Below are 9,674 nucleotides of genomic sequence, written 5' to 3' on the forward strand. Positions count from 1 at the left end.
CATAGCACTACCAGGAAATGTGCTCTCACCCCTTCTTTACTACAAATTTCCTCTTAGGCCGTTTCATTCTCATAATAAAGATGGTGTCAGAGAGGGTGTCTGTGTTTCTCTGAATGTTGTGAGCCTCACTGTTTTAAAGCCTGCTCCTGCATGTTTTACAGAAGGGTCAGTGTCTTGTAACTTCCAAGAGCAATGTCTTCAAGGCAGCCATCTCAGCTGAGCGGGTGCAACTGGTGGCAGTTAGATGCGGGACCATTGCCAGGATTGCCTCTGCCTGACTGACTTCATGCGACTCTGCCTCCCTCGCCGTTGCAGCTGGTGAGGTTGATTTGCACCTCAGGAATTACCTGCGTAGGGCGTTGTGGACTTCGCTCACCCTTATGGAAAACCTCCTTGTACTGCCTGATGGAACGCTTTTGGGCTCCTATTGTTTTTACTTTTAGAGAAAGCTGCAGGGCTGTTGATGGCTATGGTCCTCTTACATCAATACTAAAGAGGGTCCCTTTTTCTCCTAAAAATATGGAAATGTGCAAAATGCCCTTGCACTTTAGCTCTTACCTGGAATGTGTCCTGGCCAAAACCAGGAGAGGTACTGAATACCTGCCATGGCAGAGTTCAGAGTTAGGCTCTACATTTCTGTTTCCAGATCCTGCCCCAAGGGAGGAGTGAATAATTGTAATGAGTTATTAGAGGGGGGGAATAAAAGGGAGTAGTAGGAGATAAAGAATTGTCAGAGTAGATAAAACAAAGTAAACTTTATGTAACATGTTATATAAATCTTGGAGCTGATGCCCAAAGTGACACATTAGGTTAAAGAAAATTGGTCCATCACTGGGTATTGCAGTATATGTAACGCACGAAGAGTTAATGCATTAATTTACGTGTTGGTCCTTAATAAGAAGGTAGATGTCTACCTCATCGCTCGATATTGTAGGTCTATGGTAGTGCCTTTTTCCGGCACAAGGGGGGCTAAACCAGTACCCTTTTTCATCCTGCTTAACATCAGGCTGGAGAGCAAGAATTTCATGCTGCTGTAATCTTTGATAGCTAGAGGTCATGCTGCTGCTCAGCAGAGGAGCTGGCTCAGCCACCGCCAGCCAGCTGGTAGAGCATTTGTAGGAGCATTAATGCCAGCAGACAGACTTTGTACAAAATATGTGAGACCTTGCTTGCCATTTGTAAGCCAGCTTCTTTTAAGTTTCAGCCGGGGGAACAAACACGGATATGTTGATTCACTCATACTGTTCTGTGTCCGTTTAAATTCCCGGTGACTATGGGAGTGTTACCTAAGCAAGGATGGAGGAAGCTTTGAATTTTAAAGAGGTTGCAAAACAGCAGCATGGTGAGATGCTGTGGCCCTGCTTGACCCTGACGACCAGAAGAAATTTCCTGATTCCATCGTTCGTTCAGGGATTTGAAAACATATGTGTGGACCAAAAACTCAAACAGGAATTGTATTAAAACTGTCTGCCTGAGGAAGCACCATCCTCGCAGGAATGGGTGGTAGCCTGAATCTAGGCAGGAAGGGAGAGTTTGCATATTAGTTTATGCAATACCCTTAATTTATCGTACTTACAGCCTAAGATTGAAGGAAAAAAAATCCCTTGGGTAACTGAAGGTGTTATGAAAGATTTTTCCAGTGCCACTCCTGTTCAAGGAACAGGTCTATTGAGAAAGTGTTTTTACTGTAGGCCACAAAACTAATGCATGATATCAGTAAGGAGATCATAGCAGGATTAAAATGGCTTATATAATAATTTAATAGCAATTGAGCTCTGTTTTTAAGGTAAGAAATTATTAAAATACTAATAGACTAAAATTCTGCTGGAATCAAAGAAACTTCTGGTGCTTGGCTTTCCAAAATAGTCAAGTATCCAGTATGCTGTGGTGTTATGGAAATCTGATTTACCAAGAAGCACAACACAGAAACCTTAATCGAGGTCTTCTCCTAATGATCTCATAAACTAAGTAGAAGTAAATTTCTTTGTAGTCATCATATTCCATGAATTTACCTCCCCCCGCCACCCTCCCCTTTTCTTCCCAAAGCACATGTTGTCCATTTTGCCTGCAGAAACACATAAGGGGCAAAAGGCAGTCTTGTCCTTCCTGTGCTATTTGGATTTATTCTGTTTGTTACGTTAGATGTGACGTTTTGCCACATTGATATTCACTTAGTTCTCTAGAGGCATTTGATATAGATACAATTTAGAGAATGAAGTTAAACTTCTAAATTCTGTTAATAAAAATAGGTGGTCATCTTTGAGGACACCTCAAAGCACCTAAGGTAGATTTCTCAATAAGACACTGTAGTGAAAAATACATGAATACAAAACAGAAGCATACAATGTATACTATTAAAAACCAAAATTGCATCAGTTTTTCTAGCTTCTAGATATGTGAAATGGGCAAGAAATTAGCTCACCACAACACTTGGCAGATTTTTCCAGGTCATCACACTGGTCAACAATACCCTTGCACGGCAGGAAAAGCAAAAGCCCTGGGTAAAATGTCACGCTTTCTTTTTGGTGCTTCTTGTACCTTTTCTTTTATGAGCTGTAAATACTGTCAGTAGTCAGACCTATGGCTGTAAAGAAACGTGTTTGTAAAGCACACCGTGTCCCTTGCATCAAGCCACAATAGAAATGAAAAAGCAAATACCTGTGGTGGGTGGGACCTATAATTCAAAACACATGTTTGTAAAGTGCATTATGTTCTTTGAATGGAAGTCACAATATAAAGGTGAAAGCAAACACCTGTTTTTTGAGCAAACAGTTCTAGATTGCATCAAAGCCCAAGATACACAACAATTTTTAGTTGCCCTTCTTGCCTGGCAGGGCTCTGTCTAAACAGTTTGTGCCTGTACACTGTACCGTTAAGAATCAGTAACTATAAAGGCCAAAAATATTTTTTTGTCCTTGCCAGGGACTTAGTTTTCTGCATCTTACTGTAACCATTTCAGGAACTGATTTCTCTCCTGCTGTGCAGATGGCATCACCTCGGCCATTTTTTATCAACTTATCTGGCCAGTTCTCTTTCCTTCTGCTGAAACTTCAGCCAAATGTTTCAATATACATTACTTGCAATCTTTTGCTTGTGTACTCGTCCCTATTGTGATGGTCTGGGATAATTGTCCAGATTTTCCAAAATGGGTTTATAAGTATCACAACAGGAAAAATACCATACAAAAGCAAACCAGATTCTGCCTTGAGTGGTCAAGGTTGTCCCTCACTTGATTATAAGGATGATTTTTGATGATTGTTGTGGTTTAACCCCAAGCTGGCAGCTAAGGCCCATGCAGCCATTTACTGACTCCCTCCCAGTGGTATGGGGGAGACAATCAGAAGGGTAAAAGTGGGAAAACTCATGGGCTCAGATAAAGACAGTTTAACAGGTAAAGCAAAAGCCACATATGTGAGCAAAGCAAACCAAGGAATCCATGCAGCACTTCCCATGGGCAGGCAGGAGTTCAGCCATCTCCAGGACAGCAGGGCTCCATCACGCCTAACCGTGACTTGGGAAGACAAACTCCATCACTCCGAACGTCCCCCCTTCCTTCTTCTTCTTGCCCAGCTTTCTATGCTGAGCATGACGTCCTATGGCATGGGATATCCCTTGGGTCAGTCGGGGTCAGCTGTCCCGGCTGCGTCCCCTCCCGACTCCTTGTGCCCCCCCAGCCTGCTCCCTGGTGGGGTGGGGGGACAAGCAGAAGAGACCTTGGCTCTGTGCAAGCACTGCTGAGCAGTAACTAACACGTCCCTGTGTTAATAACGCTGTTTCCAGCACAAATCCAAGACATAGCCCCGTACCGGCTACTATGAAGAAACTCAACTCTACTCCAGCCAAAACCAGCACAATGATGTAAATGGACACAAACATGTTTTAATTTTTGACAGCTTTATGTATTGGAGTAGGTCTTTACTAAAAATTGCATCTGTATTTTTAGTACAATTAAGGAAGTGGGTACCCTGCTTATTTAAAACTAGTGTCTGCTCTGAAATTAATAGCATAGGTTGCTGATTTTTAAATGCCCTAACCCAAAAAACTTATGCCTCAGCAGCAGCTTAACTTCAACTAGTGTGAAGGCAGCAGGGAGATGTTTGTATTTAGGTACCCACATTTATAGGCATGTATGTTTAATGCATGCAAAGCCTTTGTGACCCTATGTTTTGCATTTATAGTCAGCAGCAGTTAGGTAGCCAGTACCATAAAGGTATATGGGAATCCTTCTGAAAATGTGGCCCAGGTACAATGTGTAATAATAGTGCTGCTATTTATCATGTACCAATAATGGTAAGCTCGAAGCATGAATCATTTAGTTAAGACTCAAGTATTTTGTATTCCTTCCTGCACATGCTGTTCTCATTTGTTTCATTAGCTGCTTCTGGTATGTTACAGGGATTGTTGTGTACTTAGTTACCTTTTCTGATTTGTGATTTCTATGCATTTATTTGATTACGGTTCCAGATACCATACCTACTGTAGTTACTTTGATTTACATGTGCTTTCAAGCTGTACTATTATGGAGCCTGTTCTGAAGGCAATCCCTGAAGCCCAACTCCTGCAAGGTAGAGGAGCAGGTTGATGATTGCTTTTCGAAGCAAATGCTTTCTCAACAAGTTCCCCAGTCAATTTTGATTTGCTACAACTGTTTATGGCACACTTGTGTTGCAAAGATAACCATTGTTTTGAAGTTCAAGTACTTGCACTGGAATGACTCTGTAATTTATTAACTAGATATTGACTTAAATATCAAGATATATTGAGTACAGACAAATTTTTATCATATTTACATTCAATAGAAGACAATGTTTATAACAGAAGTTGCCACCTGTGAGCCAGATGAAAGATGAAGTTAAGGAGTGTATTTCAAGAAGGTCCTTGGTCAGGGTTTGAACTGATATCCTACATTTTGCATGGAAAAATGAACAAAACAAACTTTTTAAAGGCAGATAAGAGGTACCACAGAGATCGTGCCAAGTTAGACACTGTCATAGAAGAGGAAGCGTAAGAGGAATGGCAGCATCAGGTTGCTGCTTGGCCTGATTAAGGTTTTGGATGTCACCTGCATAGGCAGGACTTTTTTGCATCTCAGAAAATTTAAAAATGCTGCCTTTGAATTATTGACAAGCATAAGCTGGAAGTGTGGTGGGGTAGTTTTTAGGTGGAAAGGACTAAGAAGTTCTTCTCCAGCAGCAAAACCTTGCTGAGCAGGTCCTTGCACAAGAACTGCAACTGTCTGCTGAGTTCATATGTGCTCAGAAGGCAGGAAGGAAAAGTGTAAGAAATACCTCACTGAGGGGCTGAATATTCAGCACAGTCTGTAGCAATAGCATTAAATATGCAGATTGGCAGTGATGGAACTCTGTGCGTGTGTATCCTACAGAAGAAGGCAGGAAAACAGAGCCCATTTTATTGTTAACCACAGTTCTCTTTTTGTCAAGTTAAGCTTCCTTCATGTTAATTAAACCAAAAGCTCATCAGAGGAAGAGGCTGTGATTCAACTTGTATATATACAGCTCAGGGCTGAGAGTCTCGGTCTGGATGTGGGAATGGAAGGATACGTATCTTGGTGTGTGTGTTATTTTTATTTTACAGCTAACAAAGTTCAATAATTCATTCACCTGTCAGCCTGATTTTCCCTTCAATGAACGCTGACATGATTTTTCTTTCCTGTTTTTCTTTTTTTGGACGTAGTGTTTTCTGTATAGGTTGTCTCCTGGGACACATTTCTGTCTCTACGTATCTTTCCTGCTATAGTATCGTTTTCTGTTGTTTTTCCCATTCACTTTTCTCCTCTGTTTATTCCTGAAGTGGGATCTCCTGTGTGGCTTTTCTCCTCTGCCAGCACTGTATTTCTGTATTTTATTTACCTTTACTTTTGTCTTCATTTTTTCCCTTTCCTCCTGTCTCAACATTATAGTCTGTCTCTCTGCCCGTTATACATCTGCTGCCACTCTTCATCTCCCCATATGTTGTTTCTGGAGTAAATCCAAAAAAGTTACTGTGATGCCCCAGCAGTGAGAGCTGCAATACTTAACTTCTGCATGCCTGTCACAGGACAGCGAGAGGGACCCTTCGTTAAGCCCAGGAGAATAGATTAACTTCCCAGGAAGGACCTAGAACCTCTAAAATTTTGAGCTGCCTGCAGCAATTTAGTAAGGAAGAACTGATATAAGAAGGCGTAGGATTTCAAACACAGCATACATACTAAAATATATTTTGTAATGTTGTATATGTGTTTTGGAAGTTTGTATATGTGTTTTGGAAGCACAGAGGAGCTCAGTCATTGCTTTTACTCATCATGAGTAGTTTTTTCACCTATTTAATTGCCTTTTTACAGCACACGCCACTTTGCTTCGCTGCAGTCCCCTCCTCACCCTAAGATGCTAAAACTTACAGCCATCCTCTTGGCAGGAATAAGGCTTCATTTACCCATTATTGCTTTTTGCTCCTTTTTTTTTTTCCATCTGTCTATGAAATAATTCAAGATTCGTTGGGCCAGTGGAGTTAGTACAAACTAATAATGTAGGGAAGGAGGTCCGATTCCCACTCCAGGAACTGCTGAGGTAGTATATGGATAAAAGGATCATTGGTTTAGATCAGGAAGGAGAATGGTTTCTGACATGAACAGGCAGGAGAGACCATGTGGCACACTGCATTTACACACATGACTTTTTCCCTTCCCCCAGCCACCACTCCTTGTGTCAGAATAGCAGAAGTTTCAAAATATAACCCTCAATTTACAGATTATGCTTGTGCACAGGCTGTGATGCTTATAGAGTCACTCCTGTGCTGAAACCTGGATCCAAACGTGATACATTGAGCTTGCATAAAAGAGCTCTGTTGTTTTTTCTTCCCCCCCCTTTTTCCTCGGCAAGAAACAACTGCAGTCAGCTGTTCACAGTCCCTTCATCCATTTGATTACAGAGGCAGGTATGTCATTCTTCACCAACAACAAAGTGTGCAATGGGCATTGGTATTCAGGAACCATCTGTGCCACCAGCAAAGGTTCAGCAGAGGGCACCCAAATTACTACGAGTTGGAGTCTTGGTTTCTTTTATGTAGAACAGGGTAGGTCATATTGATACCAGACACACACACGTACCGTTCCCCAAAGGACCAGACAAAGAGCCAAAGATTTAAATTATTTACAAAATCAGCAATTCTTTATTCTCGCCTTAAAGATTTGAGGGGATGTGGGAATGCACTAGCCAACTGTGCAACAGTCATGCCTCCTATGTCTCCGAGATGGGTCCTGTTCAAACCCTCAAAGCAAACTCCCATCCCTTATGCTGAAGGTCAGGGTTGGCAAACATGCCAATGCAGTTGCTCTTGAAGAGGTCTGCTACAAGGTGGTTAATTTCTATTAAGCTTTATAAAAATTTGGTGCTCGTTGTGACAAAGTGTATCAACAGTCTATTTTTTTTTAATGAACTGAAAATAACATTTTAGATATGTGGCATTTAAAGACTTGGGTATGGTGTAAGCAGAATTTCAGTATAGCAGTATATCCTCCTAAGAATTATTCTCATTAAAAACATTTTTAATCTTACAGTACTGTGCTATAAATGATTTTGAAATATTTATGATTTAAAAATGAGCAATTCCCTGTCTGTTGACTGCAGAATTACACTGCTGTGTTTCTAGCTGGAGTTGAAAAACAAACCCCTTACTGACTATCCAACTTCTACCACTAACTCTTTGAAGTGTCAGAGTGTCTAGGGTTTTTTCTTAACATTGTAAGTTAAAATGCTGCCTCTTTGACGGGAATCAAAACCACACCTAGTGTATTACAAAATATACTTCCAGTGCACTATTATTCCATGGCCAAAATTTCTAAGGGTGAGATATTGTGTATGTAAGATTAATTATCCCCTTAAGTGGCTTGAGTTGCAATGTGGTAGCCCCTGGAGAGTCTGGACCAATCAGCTTTAATTTTCAGTTGTCAATTAGTCAGTTAGCCTTGCAGAGAAACTTAAATCTCTGCTCTCATCAACTTTTCCCTCTAACATTAGCATTAGTGCCTAACAGTTATCGTGGTCCTCGTGAAATGGTATTTCAATTATAACCTCATTACCTGCTAGTATGTGATACTAGAAATGAAAGTAGAACCAGAAGGTGGTAGCTAAAAATTGCAGAGAAAGTAAAAACTCCAAAGATGCCCAAATTCTGTAAGTATGTTGCAGGTAATTTAATTAACTCTGAATAAGAAAATTGTTTCTTTATGAAAATGAGTGGTGTTAATAAAGAAGATTGGGAGAAAAAGGTATTTCATTTTTTGAAAAGTCCTAGGTAGACAATCTGTGTTTTCTTAGCAGTATACGTTTAAGTAAGGGAAAGTAGGCCAGTTAATAGACCTAGCTTAAGAAGCCAGAGGAATTTTGAAGTGGTAGAACTGCCCTCAACACAGTTCTTTTTTGTTCTGGTATTGATCTCACTCAAGAGGGAAAGACTTTTAAGGCATTTATACCATATGTAAAGCAGCTAAGCCAATTTGTAAAGCTCATGGATCCTTTTTTTAAAACAAGGTTGTAATTATGATCACAGATCCAAGAAAAATAAAAGAAAGAAAATTAAGAAAAAGAATTATAAAAGTTCCTAACTAAAATTTGTGGGAGGAGGGGAAAGGCTAGAGGAAAGTGTGAACAAATTGCTAGACTTTCATAGGAATAAAATATTCATAAGAATAAAAGTACACTAGATTTGGAAAGGAAATAGGACACTGCCATGTTGGACTGCAGATGTCAAACCCACAGGAATACTCTAGACAAAGCAAAAGCTGAGACTTCAGAGAAGTCTAGAGAATGTAGATTAAATGTGTTTTCAAGAAGCAGCATGAAGACAGCAAAAGAGCCATGTGTAGAGCTGCACCATCCATAGAAAACAGCATTTTGCAAAAGCATGTAGACAGGTATTTTACATGCCTAAAAAGAAACTATCATACCCAAAGAAATACATATCCAGTGAAAAAGACAGTAACTACAATACAGATGAAGGAACATTTTTGTGGGAATTGTCCAAAGATCAGCTAGGACTGTTAACCTGAATGTGCATATCACACTTATTATATATAGGTTGGGTATTGATATAGAACTTAATTTTGTAACTGAAGATTCAATAAAAGGTTGTTAAAGAAAAGACATGTTGAATTCAAATAAATGAAGTTAAGATCACACAATAGGAAAATTGCTTATGCCATAAATGCATCAAAACTGTATACAAAAATTTTACAAGTCTTGAAAAGATAATTTTGCACTGTTTCAAGAAACAGAGTACTTGAATACAAGGAAGTTGGACACTAGATTTTCCTGGAAGTCAGAAACTCTTACCACAGAATTTCAGAAGCTGGCTGTGTCTCAGAAAAAAAGAAAGTTTAGGCATGGGAAAGGAGAAGCTAATTTTGCAGCAGGAAGAGAAATCTATTTTAATATTACCTAGAGTCTTTTGCTTATTTTCTTGATGCATGACAAAGAAAAGGTAAAACAATGACTAGCACTTGATTTATATGTGATGTATGCAGATAATTTAACACTAAGCCTGAAGTTCTTGTAGCCTTATATATGTTACGATCATTGAATGTTGGTTCTGGATTATAATTCATGAAATTAAAAAAATACATCTTTAGAGAACTAAGGAGTTAAATATGTTTTTGTAGTTATCAAACTGATATTAGC

This window comes from Haliaeetus albicilla, chromosome Z (assembly GCF_947461875.1).
Source record: "Haliaeetus albicilla chromosome Z, bHalAlb1.1, whole genome shotgun sequence".
Classification (NCBI taxonomy): Eukaryota; Metazoa; Chordata; class Aves; order Accipitriformes; family Accipitridae; genus Haliaeetus; species Haliaeetus albicilla.